Below are 21,809 nucleotides of genomic sequence, written 5' to 3' on the forward strand. Positions count from 1 at the left end.
GTTTTTAAGTAGTTAAAGTAGTTTTAATTAGTTTTTAAGTTTTAAAATAAACAAAAAAATGATCAGAATCCAAGTTTTTTTTAGAAATTATTTCTTGGAAAAAATAAAACCTTGAAATACTATTTGAATTAAATTAGTTTTAAGGCCGAAAGGCATTAGTATTAAGAAAAATGAAGAATAACTTAGAGTGCCCGAACAGGGCCAGTAAGTTAGTTGTAAGTAATTGATAAGTAGGCTAGTTTTTATGAATTTTTGTCTAGCTTTAAGATAGTTTTAAGATGATGAAAAATAAAAATGAATTTAAAATTGAAAAAATTGAGTAGTTGCCTCTTACTCGGGTGACCCAGGTTCAATTCCAGAAATTGAAATTGTTTTTTTTTTTTTTATTTTCTCAGTAATAATCGTCAATAAATAAACGATAGCTAAGTAGGTCTCGTTTTTGGAGAATTTATTCGTTTTTGGATGCAATATTTGATTTTTGAAAAGTGTATATTAATTTGTTCCAATCACCGATTAGATTAATTTGCAAACTCCACTAACAAAAAAAAAATTAATGATTAATTTCTACGAATAACTATAATGTTAGAGTAAATTATTTTAATATGTGTAACAAAACACTTTATGCATTTTCCAAAATTATATTCAATGTATGTAAGTTTTAACTTTTGGGTCATTAAACAATTCATATCGCATTAATTTTGGAAAATGAAAATTTTCAAAAATTATATAGGTACGATACGATTTAGAAGGCAACTTAGAAAGAAATCAAATCCTTTGTCTCTTCCAATCCAAAAAAGCGTTCGTTTTAGTATTAGAAACTACTAATTTAAACAACGGCCGCCGTTCAATATACATTCCGGCTATATTTTGTATTAAAAAACGAATGGTTTTTCGCTACACATATTAAAATAATTTACTCTAACACTATGGTTATTTGTAGAAATTAATCATTAATATTTTTTTGTTTGTGGAGTTTGCAAATTAATCAGTGATTGGAATAAATTCATAAACACTTTTCAAAAATCAAATATTGCATCCAAAAACGAATAAATTCTCCAAAAACGAGACCTATTTAGCTATCGTTTATTTATTGACGATTATTGACGATTATTGAGAAAATAAAAAAAAAACAATTTCAATTTCTGGAATTGAACCTGGGTCACCCGAGTAAGAGGCAACTACTTTTTTTTTTTTTTTTTTTAAATTCATTTTTATTTTTCATCATCTTAAAACTATCTTAAAGCTAGACAAAAATTCATAAAAACTAGCCTACTTATCAATTACTTACAACTAACTTACTGGCCCTATGCGGGCACTCTAAGTTATTCTTCATTTTTCTTAATACTAATGCCTTTCGGCCTTAAAACTAATTTAATTCAAATAGTATTTCAAGGTTTTATTTTTTCCAAGAAATAATTTCTAAAAAAAACTTGGATTCTGATCATTTTTTTTTTGTTTATTTTAAAACTTAAAAACTAATTAAAACTACTTAAACTACTTAAAAACTAATTAAAACTACCTAAACTACTTAAAACTACTTAAAAACTAGAACAGCCACAGCAAGCAAATTTGTATTTTTTTTATTTTTTTGTATTTTTGTATTTTTTGTATTTTTTTTTTTTTTTTGTATTTTTTTGTATTTTTTGTATTTTTTTTTTATTTTTTTTTTTTTTTTTTTTTTTTTTTTTGTATTTTTTTGTATTTTTTTGTATTTTTTTTTGTGCCACCCCGACTGTCCCTACTTAAAACTAAACACCTAAAACTATGTAAGCCGGCCAAGGCATAAAAACAAAGACCACTTTAACTATTTACACTATTATGAAGCCACCAAAACTGGTTCTCCTGCCTTACCCTATCTCTTCGGTCCCGATCGGACACAGTCCTACTGAACCGAAGACGCCCTTCTCCGCCTAGTGCGAGGATGTCCCCGTCATACAGCAGTCGCCTGTCCACGGTTCTTCGCCCGAAGTGGTAGATTAGCGGAACTGCCAATCTATCCTGTACAAGCCCCCGACTATCTAAATAGAGGAATGCCTCAGGCGGAATATAGCCGCTTAAACACACACTCTTGAAGTATTCGTCGTTAGGGTAGTAAGCCCCAAAAATGTAGCTATTTGAAGAGGCCATCGCTCTTGAAACGTGGCCACGAACAAGCTTCAGCATAAAGTTATCAATTCTATTTATGTTGGCCCTATTGTATAAAACCTCATTGGAATAGTAATGCGTGTAATCAGATTCGGGTGTTCTGTGCAGACCAAGGCAACGTCTAAGACACTGCCTCTCAAACACCCGAAACTTTTCCATTTGAGATGGAGCAACGTTGAACCACACAGGGCATCCATAGACAATCATCGGCCGGATGAGGGCCATGTAGCAAATCACCTTAACCCTTGTGTCAAGCCGACTGCTATAAAACAGCCGTTTCGTCAGGGCAAAAGCTCCCCTAGCCCTGGCCAGAGCAGCATCCATATGTCTATTGAAATATAGATATTGATCTAGCCAGATGCCAAGGTACTTTACTACACTTTTACTCGGCAGTGGCTGTCCGTGTGGTTAAGCGATCGCCAGCTTCCGCCAGTTCCTTCGCGTATCCCCTGAGGCCCTAGTCAAGGGAGTCCTAAATAGAATCGTTTCTGATTTCTGAAAGTTAATTTTCAACTTCCAGTCATCACAATATCGCTGAACTTTGTCAAAGTCACGTTGCAAGAGAATTCTGATGACCTCAACTTTTGGAGCTGTTCTGTACGCAATTAGATCGTCGGCATACGCAATTGCCTGAGTTAGACTTCCTATCAGATCGCTGGTGTAAATACTAAAGAGAATCGGTGAGTTCACCGCTCCCTGTTGAAGACCATTTTTGATATTAAAAACTCCAGTAGAAGTTACATTGCCACTTTTGACAACAAACGTTCTACCATTGAGCATGTCATAAAGCATATATAAAAGTGGTTTACTTATACCAAGTCTAATTTAAGATAGAGACCTTCTAACCAAACGGTGTCGAAAGCTTTTTCCAAATCAACAAGACAGGCACCCGTGCACTGTTTTTTAGATTTGTTCCACTGAATATCAGATACAAGTTTAGACGCGGCATGAATAGTGTCATGTCCTGCCTTAAACCCAAATTGATTATCCGGTATGATATTATTGTCCTCAGCCCACTGAGACAGAGACCTATTGATAACTTTTTCAAATACCTTGCTGATACTTGGAAGGAGACTTATCGACCGGAGATTTGCCGGATTGGAGTTGTCCTTTCCCTTTTTCGGTAGAGGATGTACCACTGCTGTTTTCCAACGCTTTGGATAATATGCATTATTCAGAGCGTTGTTGAACAGAGTGGCAAAAATGTCAATAGCTTCTTGCGGTAGATGTCGTAGTACAATATTGGATATACCATCGACTCCTGCTGACTTCTTTTTCTTTAATGAATCGAAGATGAGCTTGAGCTCTACCTTCGTAATTAACAGGGTGTTAGCCCCAACATGCTCGGCGATGATGGAGAGGCAACTACTAAATCACCTAGACTACTACGACTTCTAAGGATACGAAAACTTTTATTTTTATTAACTATTTTGGAAATATTGAATCAGAATTGACTTAAAATACCTTTAAAGATTCTCAAACTGTAAAACGATTATCATCGATTCGATTATCGTTTTCAAAATTACGGAATGACCCCCCAGGTGTTATCAATGAAAAAAGTTGATCAATTCAGGATAAATCCAATACTGTATCATTTTATTGTATCCTTATTTAAGTCTGAATGTTTAAAAAATAATTGACGAATGGTTAATGTTTCATAAATTAATTTATCACCAAGTCCAGCCACGTAAAAACAGAAAATAAAGAGGTTTTTTAGAAAAAAGTAGTTTTGGTTTTCTGTTAATTTCTCGAAAATGACAAGATATTTTTGAATCTGGTTTTTGTTTAAAAATAAATAAGAGCATCGAACTTAAAACAACTAAATTAGCACTTAATTATATAAAATTTTGAAAAAAACTAGTTTCCAATTTTTTTTTTCAAAATTTTGATTTTGAAAATTAGTTTTTCAAAAACTGTGCCATAAAATGGCTTTGTTTAAAATGTTTGTAAAAGACTAGAGTTTTGGCTTTACAAAAAGGTAGGTATAGCACGTTATTTTGAGTATAACCGTTGATTTTTAATAATTTTTTTTCCAAAATAAGTCAATTTTTTTTAAATTGCCCCTCCCCGCTAAACGAGGGGGGGGTCTATTCCCCCTCCCCCTCCCATACGATTTTTTTCTTGTTTCGACCTAACCTATACGCTCTAGCTTTTTGGCACATTACTCCTGAATCACCCTGTATACAGGGTGTCCCAAAAGTTAACGTCGAAACGAAAACAGTAGATAGGGTAGGTGGTGACAGTTATCAGAAAAATAATAAAAAAAATCGCAGCCATATATTTTGGGAGTTATGGGCATTTGAAAAAAAGTCGAAAAAATGGTCACCCTGTGACGGTTTTTCATGTGCCGTGACTACAAATCTTAATTTTTCTCATTTTTTTCTTTTGTTACGGAACCTTGAATAACCCTGCTATCAAATGCGTTCAAAAATTTTAACTCAGCTGCATCAGTTTTAAAGAAAATATTACTTTTTTACCCAACTTAGTACTAAAAAAATTTACATGACTCTAATTCAATGAGCCGTAGTGTAAAAAAAATGCACTACGATGTTTCGGCAAGTTGCCTTAAAAGTTGGTGTGTTCAATTCTCTTCTCAAAATGGTATAACATTGTTGGGAATATTTCATAAATAACCGAGATAAAATTTTTTTTCTTAAGAAATCCGACTTTTTTATGAGGTAATTTTTCCATATTATTTAAGTTTTTGTATTCTGAAAGGTTCTGAAAGGGTACAAAACTTGAATAATATGGAAAAATTACCTCATAAAAAAGTCGGATTCCTTAAGAAAAAAAAATGTATCTCGGTTATTTATGGAATATTCCTAACAATGTTGTACCATTTTGAAAAGAGAATTGAACACACCAACTTTTAAGGCAACTTGCCGAAACATCGTAGTGCATTTTTTTTACACTACGGCTCATTGAATTAGAGTCATGTAAATTTTTTTTGTACTAAGTTGGGTAAAAAAGTAATATTTTCTTTAAAACTGATGCAGCTGAGTTAAAATTTTTGAATGCATTTGATAGCAGGGTTATTCAAGGTTCCGTAACAAAAGAAAAAAAATGAGAAAAATTAAGATTTGTAGTCACGGCACATGAAAAACCGTCACAGGGTGACCATTTTTTCGACTTTTTTTCAAATGCCCATAACTCCCAAAATATATGGCTGCGATTTTTGTTATTATTTTTCTGATAACTGTCACCACCTACCCTATCTACCGTTTTCGTTTCGACGTTAACTTTTGGGACACCCTGTATGTATGTAAAAAAGTAAAAATTTCTATGTATTACCTTTTTTCAACCCCTAATAAAGCTAAAAAAATTGTTAAACAAATTTTTATTTCATTTCGTTCATAATTCATGGAGTAGAGGGTTAAAACTTTTTTTTTTGTGAAATTTTGCAACTATAAAGAAATACATATAATACACTCAGTCACAAAAGTAAGTATACACCCCTAACTTTGTTTAACCAAGACCGCTAAAAAAAATCTAACACTTTTTTGAAAAAAATTTAAATGTGGTTTTATTTCATTAATCATTGCCTACATATTTACAAAAATAATTGTCAAATAAACAATACCAAATAAAAAAATGACAAAAAACTAAACACAGTACAACATTTCGCATTACAAAAGTAAGTATACACAGAAGAAAAAACTATGAAAATCGATGTTAAAAGTATAAATACCTAAATTTTTTTGGGAATTAATACATTTTAGGCTACCCCTAGACTTGACGAGGTCAAACTCACTTGAAGGCAATTGTATCCAAATCGTGTGAAAGGGGGGCGTTGGATCTGGTTTTGAAAGTTTTTGGGCAAAAATTCACTCAAAAAGACCGAGTTTTGCTTAGGGTCGTTACCTTTATTGAAGATAAACAGTCCATCTTAGCCTTATTATTCGACACTCTGGTGCAGGTTTGTCTATAAAATATCTAAAAAAGAATATCCATTCATTGTTTCCTCAAGGAGACCAAGTTACCAACACCAAAAGTTAGCAAAAACCCCCATACCATAAACGATTCACTGCCGTTTTTACCAGTACCAGCTTTTTGATAGGATTTTGTTACTTTTTTATCTTTCTCCAAATTTGACCAGGTCCATCTGAGCAGTACACTTTGTCATACGTGCATATGAATTATGGATGTGGCAAAATTTCTATAAAACCGAGAAAAGAAGTAGATCCGAAAAGAAAGGAAGGTACTTGTAAAAACGGCAGTGAATCGTTACATAGTTTTTTCTTCTGTGTATACTTACTTTTGTAATGCGAAATTTTGTACTGTGTTTAGTTTTTTGTCAGTTTTTCATTTAGTATTGTTTATTTGACAATTTTTTTTTGTAAATATGTAGGCAATGATTAATGAAATAAAACCACATTTTTTTTTTTCGAAAATGTGTTATATTTTTTTTAAGTGGTCTTGGTTAAACAAAGTTAGGGGTGTATACTTACTTTTGTGACTGAGGTATGTATAAACATTAGGGTGGGTCAAAAAAATCGAAATTCTTTTTTTTGAATTGGTACTCCGAAAAATCGATTGCTAGACCCCTCTAGAATATACACACCAAATTATGAGCTCTTTATATTAATGGGAAGGTCCTCCGCTTTGCAATTTTCCATTTTTACATCAAGCTTCTACTAAAAAAAAATAATTTTTTTATTAATTGACTTTTTAGCAAATTTCTTTTCATATTCTTGTAGGAAATTGAACGCTCTACAAAAAAGGCCTAATAAACTTTTTTCGTTTATCTAACCGTTGCACAGTGGGTCCCGCCATAGGTCAAAAATAAAAAAAGTAAATGTCAATTTTTTAAAATCCAATGATTAAACAACGTTCTTCAATCTCCCATCGAACCAAAACCAAAAAAAAATTGACGGTTACCCTTTTTTTCATTTCTTAATAGCCATTCAAAGTCGGTATATAAAAAAAGGTACAGTTTTTTAATCGCTGCAGTTATAAGGTGTGAACTTGCGATAGTGATAGCGGGTGTAAAAAATTGTGAACAGTATTAAATTGTTATGGATATTAAACGAGAAGGTTAATACTTTCTAAAAACATAAATTATATTGTTAAATAACATTAAGGCTAATTGTAATGGGGCTCGTTAGCGAAGCAATTTTAACCATTTTTATTTAGTTCAATTTTCATTAAATTAGAGATTTAGTTGGTTTGCCTTCGAGTGCCCTCTACAATTTAAGTTCTCAAATGAAGAATACCGTCCTACCTTTCGAAATAATAGCGCCGTTTTTTCCCCTTTTTTCCCCTTTTCGAGTAATACGAGTTTAAAAGACGATACACGGAGAAAAAAAAATTACAACGTAAAACTAAAAAAAATCCTTTTTGGCACTATTATTTTTATAAAAGACTGAACTAGAGGGTAAGGGTAAAGTGCTCGACTGACAGGCAGGTCCATTTCCGGCATTAACCATTTTTTTTTTATATTTTCAAAAAAAAAAAATTTTTTTACCTCTTTTTATTTTTCTTGAAAATAACCAAAATTTTAAAAAAACTGACTTGATGCATTTTTTTGCAATAATAAATAATATAAAATGATAATACAGGTGTTTCATTAAAAAAAAAATGGTCATTATATTTTTGACCGCACTTTGTATGGGAGGTGACCCACTGTGCGTTGAATAGATATTTGAGGTGCAAAAATCGAGAAAATCTTTAAAAATTCGTTTTTTGTTCTTAATTTTGTAACAAATTGAAAAATTATAATGATCAAACGCGCAAGACATATTCTTGTTGGAAATTGATTGCAGCACAAAAGAGGTATTATTAACTTTTTTCATTAATCTAACCATTCTAAAGATATTCGAGGTCAAAGTTAAAAAAAAAATAATAAAAACATTTTATATTTTTAAAAATTTTCCAGTTCACTGAAAATTCATTATTTTCAATTTAGCAAGACGTATTCTTGTAGGGGCTTAAACGTTCTACAAAAAATCCCTTAGCATCAAATTGATTGCTTTTACCGTTTAGAAGATATTCGTATCAAAATCGCAATGCATACGGGTCATAAGAAAACTATTGAAATCAGTGAGCATTGGTTTGGATACGAATATCTTCTAAACGGTTAAAGCAATCAATTTGATTCCAAGGAATTTTGTGCAGAACGTTTAAGCCCCTACAAGAATATATCTTGCTAATTTGAAAATAATGAAGTTTCAGTGAATTAGAAATTTTTTAAAAATATAAAATGTTTTTATATTTTTTTTTAACTTTGACCTCGAATATCTTTAGAATGGTTAGATTAATGAAAAAAGTTAATAAGACCTTTTTTGTTGAGCAATCAATTTTCAACAAGAATATGTCTTGCGCGTTTGATCATTATAATTTTTCAATTTGTTACAAAATTAAGAACAAAAAACGAATTTTTAAAGATTTTCTCGATTTTTGCACCTCAAATATCTATTCAACGGTTAGATAAACGAAAAAAGTTTATTAGGCCTTTTTTGTAGAGCGTTCAATTTCCTACAAGAATATGAAAAGAAATTTGCTAAAAAGTCAATTAATAAAAAAATTATTTTTTTTTAGTAGAAGCTTGATGTAAAAATGGAAAATTGCAAAGCGGAGGACCTTCCCATTAATATAAAGAGCTCATATTTGGTGTGTATATTCTAGAGGGGTCTAGCAATCGATTTTTCGGAGTACCAAATCAAAAAAAAAAAATTTCGATTTTTTTGACCCACCCTAATAAACATAATATGTATAATAGTGTGGTCCACGTTATAAGGCAAAAAAATAATTCATTAGTTCCCCACCCATTATTTTGCTATGGCCATCAATACCAACACATGCTGAAAGTTTTAGCAATCAAAAGTAAAAGGAAGAGGGCGCTCATCAGCTTTGGAATATTAGACTTTGTTACCCTTACCTTACCCTTAATATCTGATTATATTGTTTTAGAACTTGGCTTGAGGTTGGAATTTGGCTTAAAGATGATAAGCACGCATGTTCCCGACAACCATGTAAATGATTTTCATGTTTCTTTGGTTTTGAGTCACTAGCTCGTATTTCATTGATTAATTCTGTTTTGTTAACTTTAAGCAAAAAATACTTACAGACGAATTTAAATGAACAAAAATTATTATCTGTGAAAATATCACTTAACTATTGGTTTTTTATGAAAAACTTAACCACATCATAACTTAATTCACTTGATAAATCAAAACAAGAGTTAAGTACTAGGCATGAGGACTTAGCTATAAAAGCATCTGAGCAAACACTTTGAGCCTGTTGAGCGCCCACTTACATATTACCTAAAAAGCTGAAATTTCACGTGTGTAATACAAAACACATATGCAACCAATTTTTGAGTGGGGAACAACGGAAATGTAAAAACCAAAAAATTGGACACCCCTAATGTATATGTATGTATATATAAACTAGAATGTCGCAGACAACTAGTGTTTAAGCTTATTCTCTAATAGGGCTGTAAAAGTAAGGAAAAACCGAGTACCCGCATGTATACGTTACTTTTGATACTGTAACCGCATCAATAATATCGTTACTCGTTACTTTCGTATGTTTCGCATTTTTGGTATATTTCGTATGTTTCGTGTGTTTCGCATGTTTCGTTACTTTCGCATGCTTCGTATGTTTCGTACATTTCGTATATTTCATGTATTTGATACGTTTCGTATGTTTGGTATTTTAAGTATGTTTCGTACGTTGCACAGTGGTACCGGTTTCTAAGAAGGGCGGCCATAGGGGATTATGGTTAGGATAGCAACAAAATATACTTGAATTTGTGTGAGAATATCTTTTTTAGCAATAAAAAAGAATAATTCCAATGAAAAACAATTGATTTATAAAGAAATCTTGTATATATTTGATAACAAAACGTAAAAAGAAGCCTTGAATCTACATACAAACAAATGATAATTTATTTTTTTAAATTATTTATTTGTTTTTTTTTTTTCAATTTCAGTCATAGGTAATTTTTATGTTACATTTCAGATTTAAAGCTTGTTTATTATTGGTATTGCCCTGACTGCCGCGAATTAACAATATCAAAATTAGCTTTTAAAATGTCTTCTTTTAAAGCAGACATTTTAAAACTTTCAAAGGGATTTGAAGAGCTACTCAATGTTTTTAACATTGCTGTTTCAAATTTAAATTCTTTTTCTGTAGACAACAAAATGGTAGATAACTCCACTTCAACGACCGACTTAGTTCCTGAAAATCACCAAAATAATATTTCTTCTGTTAATGAAGACATCCTAGCCCAATCTGGGTCAGGTATACAGAGAAACCATGTTTCTAAAGTTAAGAAAAGAAGTAGAGATACTGACTCCTTATCACATACTAAAAATTCTGGTCCACCTCCAAAAAGAACTAATCTTAGATCCAACCCTCCCAACACTGCCAACACATTAGAACTTCCTGAGCCCGTTCCAACCACTTCCACAACAAATACCATTTCCAATCCTAAACTTATCAAGGCTGTTTCCAAACCTAAAACTATTTTCGTTTCACGTTTGGATCCTGACACAGCTCCTGATGATGTTATCTCCCACTTAGTCTCTTGTAATAGCATACCATCAAACACTTCTATAAAATGTACGAAAATCAGTAAACCCAATAGCTTTATCTCTTCTTTTAAAATAATTACAAATCCACTGCATTTTGATTCTATTTGCAATATTAACAACTGGCCTTCTGGAACACTAGTTAAGGAATTCTGCTCCACAAGAAAACGCAATGTGCCTAATGCTCTCCCATCAAAAAACTCAGTAGGATTACCCTCTTCTACCAAAACGTAAGAGGGCTTCGTAGCAAAACCGCTGACATTTTCGTCAATTCTCAAACATTCCCACATGATATTTTTGCTCTGACAGAAACCTGGTTAAACCCAAGTTTTTTGGACACGGAACTTTTTTCCCAAGAGTTCTTAGTTTATAGAAAGGATCGTCATGTTGGAAACTCAAGGGAATTGGGGGGAGGTGTCTTAATAGCTGTACATAATAAATTTGCTTCTTCTTCTGTTTCATTCCCTTTTAAACTATCAATTGATCTAATTTGTGTAAAACTTACTGTAGAAAATAATTTTGTTTATATTCTAAACGCCTACATTCCTCCAAAAAGTTCAGCATCCGTTTATGTCGAACTTTCCTTTGCTTTAGACTTCGTACTTGACCTGGTTTGCCCCAACAGCAATATATTACTTGTGGGAGATTTCAACTTACCACACATAGAATGGATTCCTTCCGAAGACGAGACTTACCAAGAAGCTTCGTTAACTTCTTCTCAAAATGAACTGGCTCTTCTTGATAAAATTAGTTATTCTGACTTACAGCAAATAAGCTGTATTAAAAACTTTAAAAATCGAATTCTCGATTTGGTATTTTCCTCTGACGCTATTAGTACTCTTGTTCTAGAGTCTAGAATTGGAATTACTAATATAGATAATTACCATCCACCTTTGGAAATCTTTTTTGACTGTAGCAGTCATGTTACTGAAAACAGTAATGACTTCGATTGCTCCTATTTTTTTGATTTCAGAAAAGCAAATTTTGAGTTGCTATCCGAAAACTTATATAGGTCTGGAATATCTGACGTATTGTCTATGTCTAATATTGATGAAGCTGTTAACAGTTTCTATAGTATTCTTAACAATTGTCTTATTAATACTCTTTCCATGAAAAAAATGAAAAACACGAATTTAAATCAATCTTGGTACACAAAAGAACTGAAATCGTTACGAAATAAACGAAATAAAGCATGGAAAACTTACTTAAAAACCTTATCTCTAACTGATTACGCCTCTTATAGCGCTCTGTTTGAAGAATTTAAATCTCTTTCAAAAACACTTTACACCAATTATTTGACAGAAAAAGGAAATAGCTTAAAAAAGGATCCTAAGTCTTTTTGGAAACTCGTTAACTCAAAGAAAAACTCAGATGGCTACCCTGCAAACTTTATTTATGAAAACGTCCCAATGCAAAAAACCTTTGATATTTGCAATGCTTTTGCGACAAATTTCCGTAAATCTTTTGTTGATGAAGCTTTTGACATTGACGAAACATTTTTTAGAAATCTACAAAGCTATTCCCAAACGTGTTGTAACAATATCCCTTTACTAGAAAGTACTGTTTTAGAAATTCTTTCATCGTTGAATGACGATTGTTCAGTTGGACCAGATGGTGTTCCTCCAATATTATTGAAAAACTGTAGAAACTCGTTATCTAAGCCCCTTACGTATTTGTTTGAACTTTCCATCAAATCTGGAAAATTTCCCATCATTTGGAAATCATCATTTCTAATTCCAATTTTCAAGAAGGGTGATAAGACAGATATAAAGAATTACAGACCTATTTCAAAACTATCGTGTATTCCGAAGATTTTTGAACAAGTTGTTTGTGAGAGTGTTGCATTTTTCAGCAAGAATCTAGTATGTGAACAACAGCATGGTTTTATGAGGAAAAAATCAACTGTAACTAATCTTCTTACCTTTTTACATAAATGTTCAAATGCTTTAGAAAAAGGAAGTGAAGTAGATTGCATATACACTGATTTTTCTAAAGCATTTGATCAATTAAATCATAAAATTATTTCTTTCAAGCTAAAAGCTTTTGGTTTTCCGCCTTTTTTTATAGCCTGGATAGAATCATACCTAGAGAAAAGATCCTATCAAGTTAAATTCAGGAACTGTCTTTCTGACCCCTTTATTGCTCGCTCAGGTGTACCCCAGGGAAGCCATCTGGGTCCATTTCTTTTTATACTTGCTATAAATGATGTAACTTCATGCATAAATTCAAGTGAAATTCTCATATTTGCCGATGATATGAAGATTTTTAAGACAATAAAAAACAACCATGACCGGATCCTTCTACAAGCTGACATTGACAGTTTTAGTGTTTGGTGTGGGAAAAACGGTCTCTCTCTCAACCCAGTCAAATGCCAAACAATTACTTTCTCTCGAAAACGAGTCCCGAATGCCTTCGATTATTGTATATCGCAACACAAGCTCTGTCGAGTATTTAGTTTTAAAGACTTGGGTGTCCAATTCAGTTCAAACTTAGAATTCACCGAACACATTAATCTCATAGTAAACAAAGCGAGCTCAATGCTTGGATTTGTAAAACGCTGGGCAAAGGAGTTTGACGATCCATTTGTCACACTTTCTCTATACAACTGCTACGTTCGACCCCACCTCGAGTACGCTTCCCAAGTATGGAGTCCATTTTATGAGGTTCATAAGAATCGTATAGAATCAATCCAACATAATTTCATACGCTTTGCTCTGAAGGGTCTACCTTGGACAGATCCTTACAACTTACCACCTTACGATCAGCGGATTCAACTTTTAAACATGCAAACTTTGCAACAAAGACGTGTTAATAACGATATTATATTCTTTCATCAATTAATTAATGGCCAAATTGACGCTCCTGACTTATTAGGTTGCCTTGGCTTTAACTATCCGGGAGGATCTCACCACCTACGAAGATTTGAACTCTTACATATTGACTTTCATAGAACAAACTATGGTATAAACGAGCCTCTTAACCGAATGAGCAAACTTTATAATTTAAACGATATTGACTTTAATATGAGCAAGATGAAATTAAAAACTTTATTTCGAACCAGTGCTCCACAGACGTGATTGTCAGTTAATGTTTTAGTTAGATTTTTAAATTGTATTTATGTTAGTATATCATTTTTTGCTAATATTAATTGTATATTGTGCATGTGGATAGTATTTGATTGTTTTTGTCCTACTAACTACTAACACATGCACTAATGATGAACCCTCTGATAGTAGTATACAGCTTGCTCTAAGCTGACTACATCAAAGAATCTGAAGTGAAAAAAAAAAAAAAAAAAAAAAAAAAAATCATATATTTTTATAAAAATATGTACAAAAACTTAAGGAAAACATAAAAACTTAAAAAAAAAAAAATTTAAAAAAGTTTTAAATATGAGAAATATGGGTAAAATTGAAACAGTGGGTGTGAAAGATTCAGTCGTAGCCCATCGCACTTATTCGCAGACAGATTCAATTGTTTAAGAAACTACACATGCTAGAGGAAATTTATGTATATGAATCATGTATTTATACTGATGACAACATAGTTAAAAGTTTCGTTCAAGTGAGAAGAAAAACAAAAGTACGGAATTTGGACCTGTCCTTTTCTAGTCTGTTTCTTATTGAAAATTTTAAATAAAATAGAATTGTAAACTCTTTAAATATAGTACATACCTTCAACTTTAAGTTCCATAACAAAAAAAAACTTTAAAAATAATTTTAACCGAAAAATACACTTAAAAGTTTAAGTTGATTCGGGACCAAAAATAAAGCATTGAAACCAGACTTTTTTCGACAACTTTTCATGGTCGATATGAAAAGTTCCGTTATTTTCTCAAAATTTCTGTTGTCCCATCTTAAAAAATAGGCTTTTTATAACAAATATAACAAAAAATGACGTCATTGTATTGACATCGATATTTCGGCCTATGGCCTACTACGGAACCACTGTGCGTTGGTATAAGGGTGTAAAATTTTTTTTTTTTTTTGATAAAACCAAAAAAAAATTGTATAATCTAAGCTTCATTTTAAGGCCATAAACACTAATTTAAGTTGCTTCGTTCTCTTAAACATGGGTTTGAAGGTAGCTGTACTGATTTTTTTTTCGATTTTTTTTTGTTTAATCAAACGTGGAAACTTTTTTTGATTTTTTTTTCTAAATTTTCAACAAAACTTTGGTAATTTTTTGTTTATATTCGTTCCGTAATCTTATCACAATTCTTTAGAGGCCTTTATTTCAAAAGTACATAGCGCAGATCTCGGAATATTAACAATTCAATACAACCATGTCGAACAATTTTTCATTTTTTTAATTGAGAGTGATTTTCAAACCTGGTTTTTTTTTAGTTGAAAATTTTGCACTGGAAATAAACAAATTTTTTGAAAAACCAAAAAACTTTTGTACATTCTTAAGCCACATTTCAAGACCATTAACAAAAAGCTCAAATAAACACATTAGTTGCGGCATGGGTATATTTCGGCCAGATAGAGAAAATACCAAAAACGTCTCTTTTGATATTTCTGTATAAATTATGTATTATCGATAACACAACGATACCTTGGCACTACTGTTTTTAACGAGACAAAAGTAAACTCCAGATAATTATCTGGAGTTAGCATTCCGACTACGGTAACGATATCGATACGAGATGCTAAATGCGACAAATTGAGTGTATCACTTCGTTTCTTATCTTATATGTATGTGCCCTTAATTATGAAAGTGGACTAAGTCACTCCTAAAAATGCCATCAAATTTAGCCTACAAATAATTATTATTTAAAGGGTAAAGTTTTTTTGAAAGCGAAATTGCAGTAAATTAACTTCTTTATTGCTCCTCTGGTGATTTCATAAAAGAAATATAATTAAATCGTTAAAAGAAAATTATTATGCAAGTTCTTCTTTAAATAATGCAAAAAGTGACTTAGTCCACTTTCATAATCATGGGCACATATATCGGATGATTTAGTATTGAAATTGGAATGGGGTCGTTACTCGTGTGTTTCGTATCTCGTATGTTTCGTTTCTTCAGTACCCAGTAACGAAACTAACGAGCAACGATACTGTTTAGAAAGCAACGTTTCGTTTCTCGTTACTGAAGCAAATACCCGCATTTTAGTAACGAATACGAACGATTTGCTATAGCTCTATTCTCTAAAGACGTACGTGACTTATTTTGCATACGTCTTCTCTTTACTTTGTTAGGCTAAATTAATAAGATATTAATATGTGGTTTCTGTTTATTTTCTTTGGGAGTCAAAATATGATCTCAATTCAATAGGTGATTTTTGTTTATTTCTTTGAGAGTCTAAATATGATATCAATTTAATGTGTGATTTTTGTTTATATCTTCGGGAGTCTAAATATGATCCCAATCAATTCAACATGTGATTTTTGTTTTTATCTTCGGGAAGCAATCAAAAGAGTTTTGAATTACAATGTGTATTTTATTATGAAATTATCTTTGTTAAAAAATGCTTGTGTCATTATTCTTTATCATAACACCTCCCTCTTTAGAGTGTTCCAACGGTTGAAATGCGACCGTTGGAAGGCTTATATTTGTAACAGATTTTTTATTCTTTAGTTTCATTTTTAAATACATCATTGCAAAAAGTATTATTGATATTATTATTACGATAGTTATTACGTTATATGTTTTGTATGTATTTTTGATTCTAATTTTTCAATATTATTTATTGGTTGGAAATGTAATTCTTTAAAGTAATTATCTGAAAAGTTATAGTTTATCAATGGTATTATTTTATAGTTATTTTGATATAATTTTCTATTGTATGTCACATTTTTTATGTTTATTTTACAATTTTCGAATTCTAAAATATAGTTTCCTTGTAAAGTATATTTTAAGTTATTACAATCTTTTCATTATTGATTATGATATTTTCATTTTTGTAATCTTTAATATTACAGTTTAGTTTAGAATTATCTTTGAATATATTTTCAATACAATTTTCCTCAAATTTTATTAGATTTTTTATTTCTTTGTTTATAAAATACATAGTTTTATTAAATTCTATAAATTCATCGTTAGGTATTGTTATAATTTTGTCTTTTACCGGGAAGGTATGTACGTCTAATCGATTTTTATTTATTTTGTCTAGAGTTTTATTCTTATTTGTTTCTATTCTATCATATATTTTTTTATTATCTACCTGCCCTAGATGTACTATGTACATCGAAGGGTCTCTCTTTGGTAGTGAGATGTATTGTTTTGTTATATCATATGTATTTACCGCTTTTGTTACTGAATCTATAAGTTTTTCAGTTTTCTCTAGTAATCTAATATGTTCACATCCGAATTTCCGGTGTGTTAGTATATCCTTTTCTTTTAGATAATTTTCTATAGAATAAGTTTTGAAACGGTTCATTATCTAGAGTTAATTTCTTGGGTTCAGACGTATGAAAATAATTTTTCAATAGCATTTAAAATGTCTTTTTGGGTTTTTGCTTTAAGTTTTTCTACTGAGGCATACTTGCTGAATTTGTCGATACAACATAAATTTTTTTTTATTATTGGGTAGGATCCATATGTCCATATGGTAGTGAATGTGTGGTTCTAAAGGTGTTTCTGTTTTTTCATGAGGTAGTTTAATAGGATTTCTTTCAACCTTCAGGTTGCAGATATCGCAATTATTTACGATTTTTGTTATTTGTGTTTTAAAGTTTGGGTAATATTACTTTCTTTTTAGATCTAAGTATAATCCCTACATGATTAAGTTCCTTATGTTTTTTGTGTATGATTTCTTCTAGTTTCGTTGTATCATAAACATCTTCTAAGAATGTATGAGTTCCGATTAAAATTTGGTTATTGTGGTGTGTTTTCCAATAAGTTTGGAATTCTAAAAATAGTTCATCGCTATTACAATATAAAATGTTTTTAAGATTTATGTCAACTTCTGATATAATTTTTTCGAAATCTGATTCTTTGAAATGTTTTCTAATTATTTTTATTCTTCTTTTGGTAAAAGGGAAGGTGATGATTTCATCATTTTGTAATCCTATTTCTATGATAATTTGTCGAACAAATATATTTAAAGATTGTTCTGTGATTGGAATTAAGTTTGAACTATCTCACTCATTTGAGTGTTGTGTAGGAACGAGTTCTAGCATGCTTAATACATTTTCAATTTTGTCAATTTTGGTAGTGTCATGTGAATTTTTTTAATCTATTCTTATGATAGCGCATCGGCTACTTTATTTTCTTTTCCTGTGATTTGTTCGATTTGAAAATCGTATTCCTCCAATTTTATCTTCCATCTTTGGAGTTTGGAGTTAGGTTCTCTGAGATTATGCAACCATGCTAATGGTCGATGATTCGTTTGTATTTTGAAATGTCTACCGTATAGATAATGGCGCAATTGTTTTGTTGCCCAAACGATGGCTAAAAGTTCTTTTTCTATAACTGAGTAATTGCATTCATGTTCATTTAAAGTTCTGGGCGCGAAGCATAGTGGTCCATGTGATTGGCTTAAGACTGCTCCGATTGCGAAATTGGATGCGTCTGTGGTTAATGTAAATTCTTTATCAGGACGTCTATTAAATAAATCGTCTGACATTGCTAATTTTAGTTTCTCAAATGATTCTTTATATTCTGTATTATTTATGTTTATTTTTGTATCTTTTCTTAAACAGATAGTTAGTGGTTTTATGATCTTGACGTAATCATGGATGAACTTCCTATAATAACCGGTAAGGCCAAGGAAAGATTGGATTTCCTTAATGATTTTGGAATAGGAAAATTTTTTATTGTGTTTATTTTATTGGGATTAGGTTTTAATTATATGTCCTAGGAATTCGCTTTCTTCCTTCATAAAATCGCATTTATTTAGGGATATCTTCAAATTTACAGACTGTAATTTGGCGAATATTTTATTAAGTGGGTCTATGTGTTCTTCCAATGAAGTTGAGAATATAATTATGTCGTCGAGGTAGACATAACAGATTTTTCCTAAATATTCCTTTAATACCTTGCTCATCATTCGTTGGAAGGTGGCGGGGGCGTTTCTGAGACCAAATGGCATTCTTAACCATTCGTAATGTCCTGATAGTGTTGAAAAGGCTGTGTTCTCTCTATCTTTGGGGTTTACTTCAATTTGATGGAATCCTTTTGTTAAATATAACGTGGAGAAGTAGTTAGCTTTTCCTAATTTGTCTAATATGTCGTCAATTTGTTTCCTATCTTGTCTTTTTTTTTTGGGACAATCCAAATGGGGGCATTGTTAGGTGAAGTACTTGGTTTGATAATTGTTTGATCTAATAGATCTTTGATTTGTCTATCCACTTCTTCTTTATGGATTTCAGAATATCTATATATTCGTGTGAAGATTGGTTCCTCATTTATTGTGGGGATTTTATGTTTTACATGATTGGTGAAACTTAGATCATCTCCTTTTTGGTAAAATACCTTTTGGTGTTTTTTGAATAAATTAAATAAACTTTTACGTTCCTCATCGTTTAGATGTGAGACTCTTTGACTTTCCAAATATTCGAAAGTAGGTGTGCTGATGGAATTGAATTTTTTAAATGATTTATTTCTTTTTGATATTCTTGTTCATCTTCCGCAGAAAAGAACAGTGGAATAGTTTGTTCGTTTAGTTTTAGTATTTTATTTTTAAATCAATACTGGCATGATTTGGAAATAATATATTGTTTCCAATTAATCCATCAAAACTGGGATTAAAGTTGTGGATTTGAAAAATGCAATCTACGCGAGATTTGATTGCAAATTTTTCTTTTGGTATAACTAATTCTTTGTCTATGAATATAGAAGTACCTACTGTTTTAATTTCTAATATGTAGGTGTTTTCTTGTATTGATGTAGCTTGCTGGAGCTTTTTCTTTGTTTATTAGACTACACTGGTCAACAAGGTTTTTGCCACAAGAACCAAAATATACTTTTCTAGTAGTTTTTGGGGTGCTGAATCCGAATCTGAAGTCAGAAAAATTTGATCAAAAAACATAATGTTGGCTGTTTTCGAGGTTATGTTTTTATGTGGAGTAATTAATTGTGAATAAATTTGTAACGGTGCATATAAGAGCTAGTTTTATTCTTTCAAAAAATGTTTAAATCTTTCCGATATCTCTTTTATTGCCCGAGATATTTAAAATTTAATTAGCGGTCTTTGAATCAGAAACAACACTGGCCAACCAAATTACACTTTTTTTGCCACAAGAATCAAAATATACTTTTCTGAAGGTTTTAGGGTTGCTGAACTCGAATCCACAATCAGAAAAATTCTATAAGCCTTCGTTCTTAAAATATTACCGTTATAAAATGCAAAAAAGCGTTTTTTTATAACGGTTATATTTCAAGAACGGAGACTAATAGAATTTTCCGATTGCGGATTTGAGTTCAGCAACTCGAAAACCTTCAGAAAAGTATATTTTAGTTCTTGTGGCAAAAATTCTGTGACCAGTGACTTAAACTTTAAATTAAGTTTAGTTTCTCTTTGACTTATTAAATGAAACTTAAGATATCTCGAGCAATAAGAGAGATATCGGGAAAATTTAAACAGTTTTTGAAAGAAGAATATATGTTCTTATAATAACCGTTACAAATTTGTTTATAATGAATTACCCCACATAAAAACAGAACCTCGAAAACAGCCAAAATTACGTTTTTTGACATTTTCTAACGGTTATATTTCAAAAACGAAGGCCAATCAATTTTTTCTGACTCCAGATTCGGATTCAGCACCCCAAAAACTACTAGAAAAGTATATTTTGGTTCTTGTGGCAAAAAATAAGTTAGATTTTGTTGACCAGTGCTATTGGTAGCTCCTGTGTCAATTAATAGTCTAAGCGATTCATTATTCTTTTCTATCCTAATAAAGGGGAGTTTATTGTCTCGTTGAGAAGACAGGCTTCCGAGGCTACATTCGGAAAATCCGTGTTGTTTCGATCAATTTTGTTATAGTTAGTTTGGGCCTTCTTTAGTTGACTAGAAGTTGGGTCAACTTCCATAGGTGTATATTGTCTACTAGGAGGTTTGTAATTTGGGTTGTAATTATTGCCTTTATAGTTTGGGTTAGGGTTGTTAGTATTTTGGTGATTAAATGGGGGTTTTATATAAGTTGGCTTTCTAGGTATGAAGTTATTATTTTGATTTGGGTATTTTTTATAATTATTTTGGGGGTTTTGTGTAGTTGAAATTGGTGCTTCTAGCAATTTCTTTGGGGTTTCTTCAGATTTTTCGTTTACAAAACCAGCCTATACCAGCGAATAATATTGTTCGCATATAAACTGGTAACCTTTCTTTAAAAATGTTTAATGCTGTTTCTGTGTTATGAGCAATTTCCTCATTTTTTTCTATTGTATTGTTTTTTGGTTTAATTCACAAAGATTCTTTTGTATTTCGTTCCTTTATAGGGAGTTTGTCTTAAATCATCATACAGTTGAAATGAAGATTTAAATCCTCCGAAATGTTCAATAAGTAATTCTTTTATTTCTTTCCAAGTGGATAAGTGAGCATGTATTTCCATACAACGTTTAGCTTTACCTATAAGTTTTGACTTTAATATATTTATACACATTGTCTGTGACTGAGTGTCATATTTGTTAATTGTGGGAGTTATCCCGTCAACGTTTGTGATAAAAGTATATGAATTTTCTCTTCGTGCATCAAAAGTATTTAACTTCTCAATATACAGTAGTCCCTCGATAATGTGAATTACCGATAATGCGAATTTCTCTAAAATGTGAATCGCCAAAAATTTTCATTGTCATCTCTGTAATGTGAATTTCGAAAATTTTTAGACTGGCTGGAGATTTTTGTGCTAACATTTTACATCTTTTTATACGAAGTTTTTTAACGTTTTTTTTACTTGTATTTTATTGATTTTTTTCTTTATTCAGTACAGGCTTAAACTGAGCTAAAAATAACTGTAATATTCATTGGTTTTAAGAATGTTTTAATCAGTTATATGACAATTGGAAAAAGTTCCAGTAATGTGAATCCCTCTAAAATCCGAAAATGCCTTGTTTTAATTAGTTCATATTATCGAGGGACTACTGTAATTGAGTGGGTCCAATGTGAGTGTAAGTGACATTTTTACTTTACAATTTGAGTCTAGTTCTGTTATAATATTTTCAATATTTGGTAATTTAATTTCTGACA

At 31.2% G+C, this 21,809-nt stretch overlaps 1 protein-coding gene across 5 annotated transcripts in view; it reads right to left on the minus strand.

The window, feature by feature from the left end:
• LOC129906924 (transcription-associated protein 1) overlaps positions 1–21,809 on the minus strand; it is a 366,133-nt gene that overhangs the window by 262,423 nt on the left and 81,901 nt on the right. The window lies entirely within an intron of this gene.

Source organism: Episyrphus balteatus, chromosome 1 (genome assembly GCF_945859705.1).
Source record: "Episyrphus balteatus chromosome 1, idEpiBalt1.1, whole genome shotgun sequence".
NCBI classification, from domain to species: Eukaryota; Metazoa; Arthropoda; class Insecta; order Diptera; family Syrphidae; genus Episyrphus; species Episyrphus balteatus.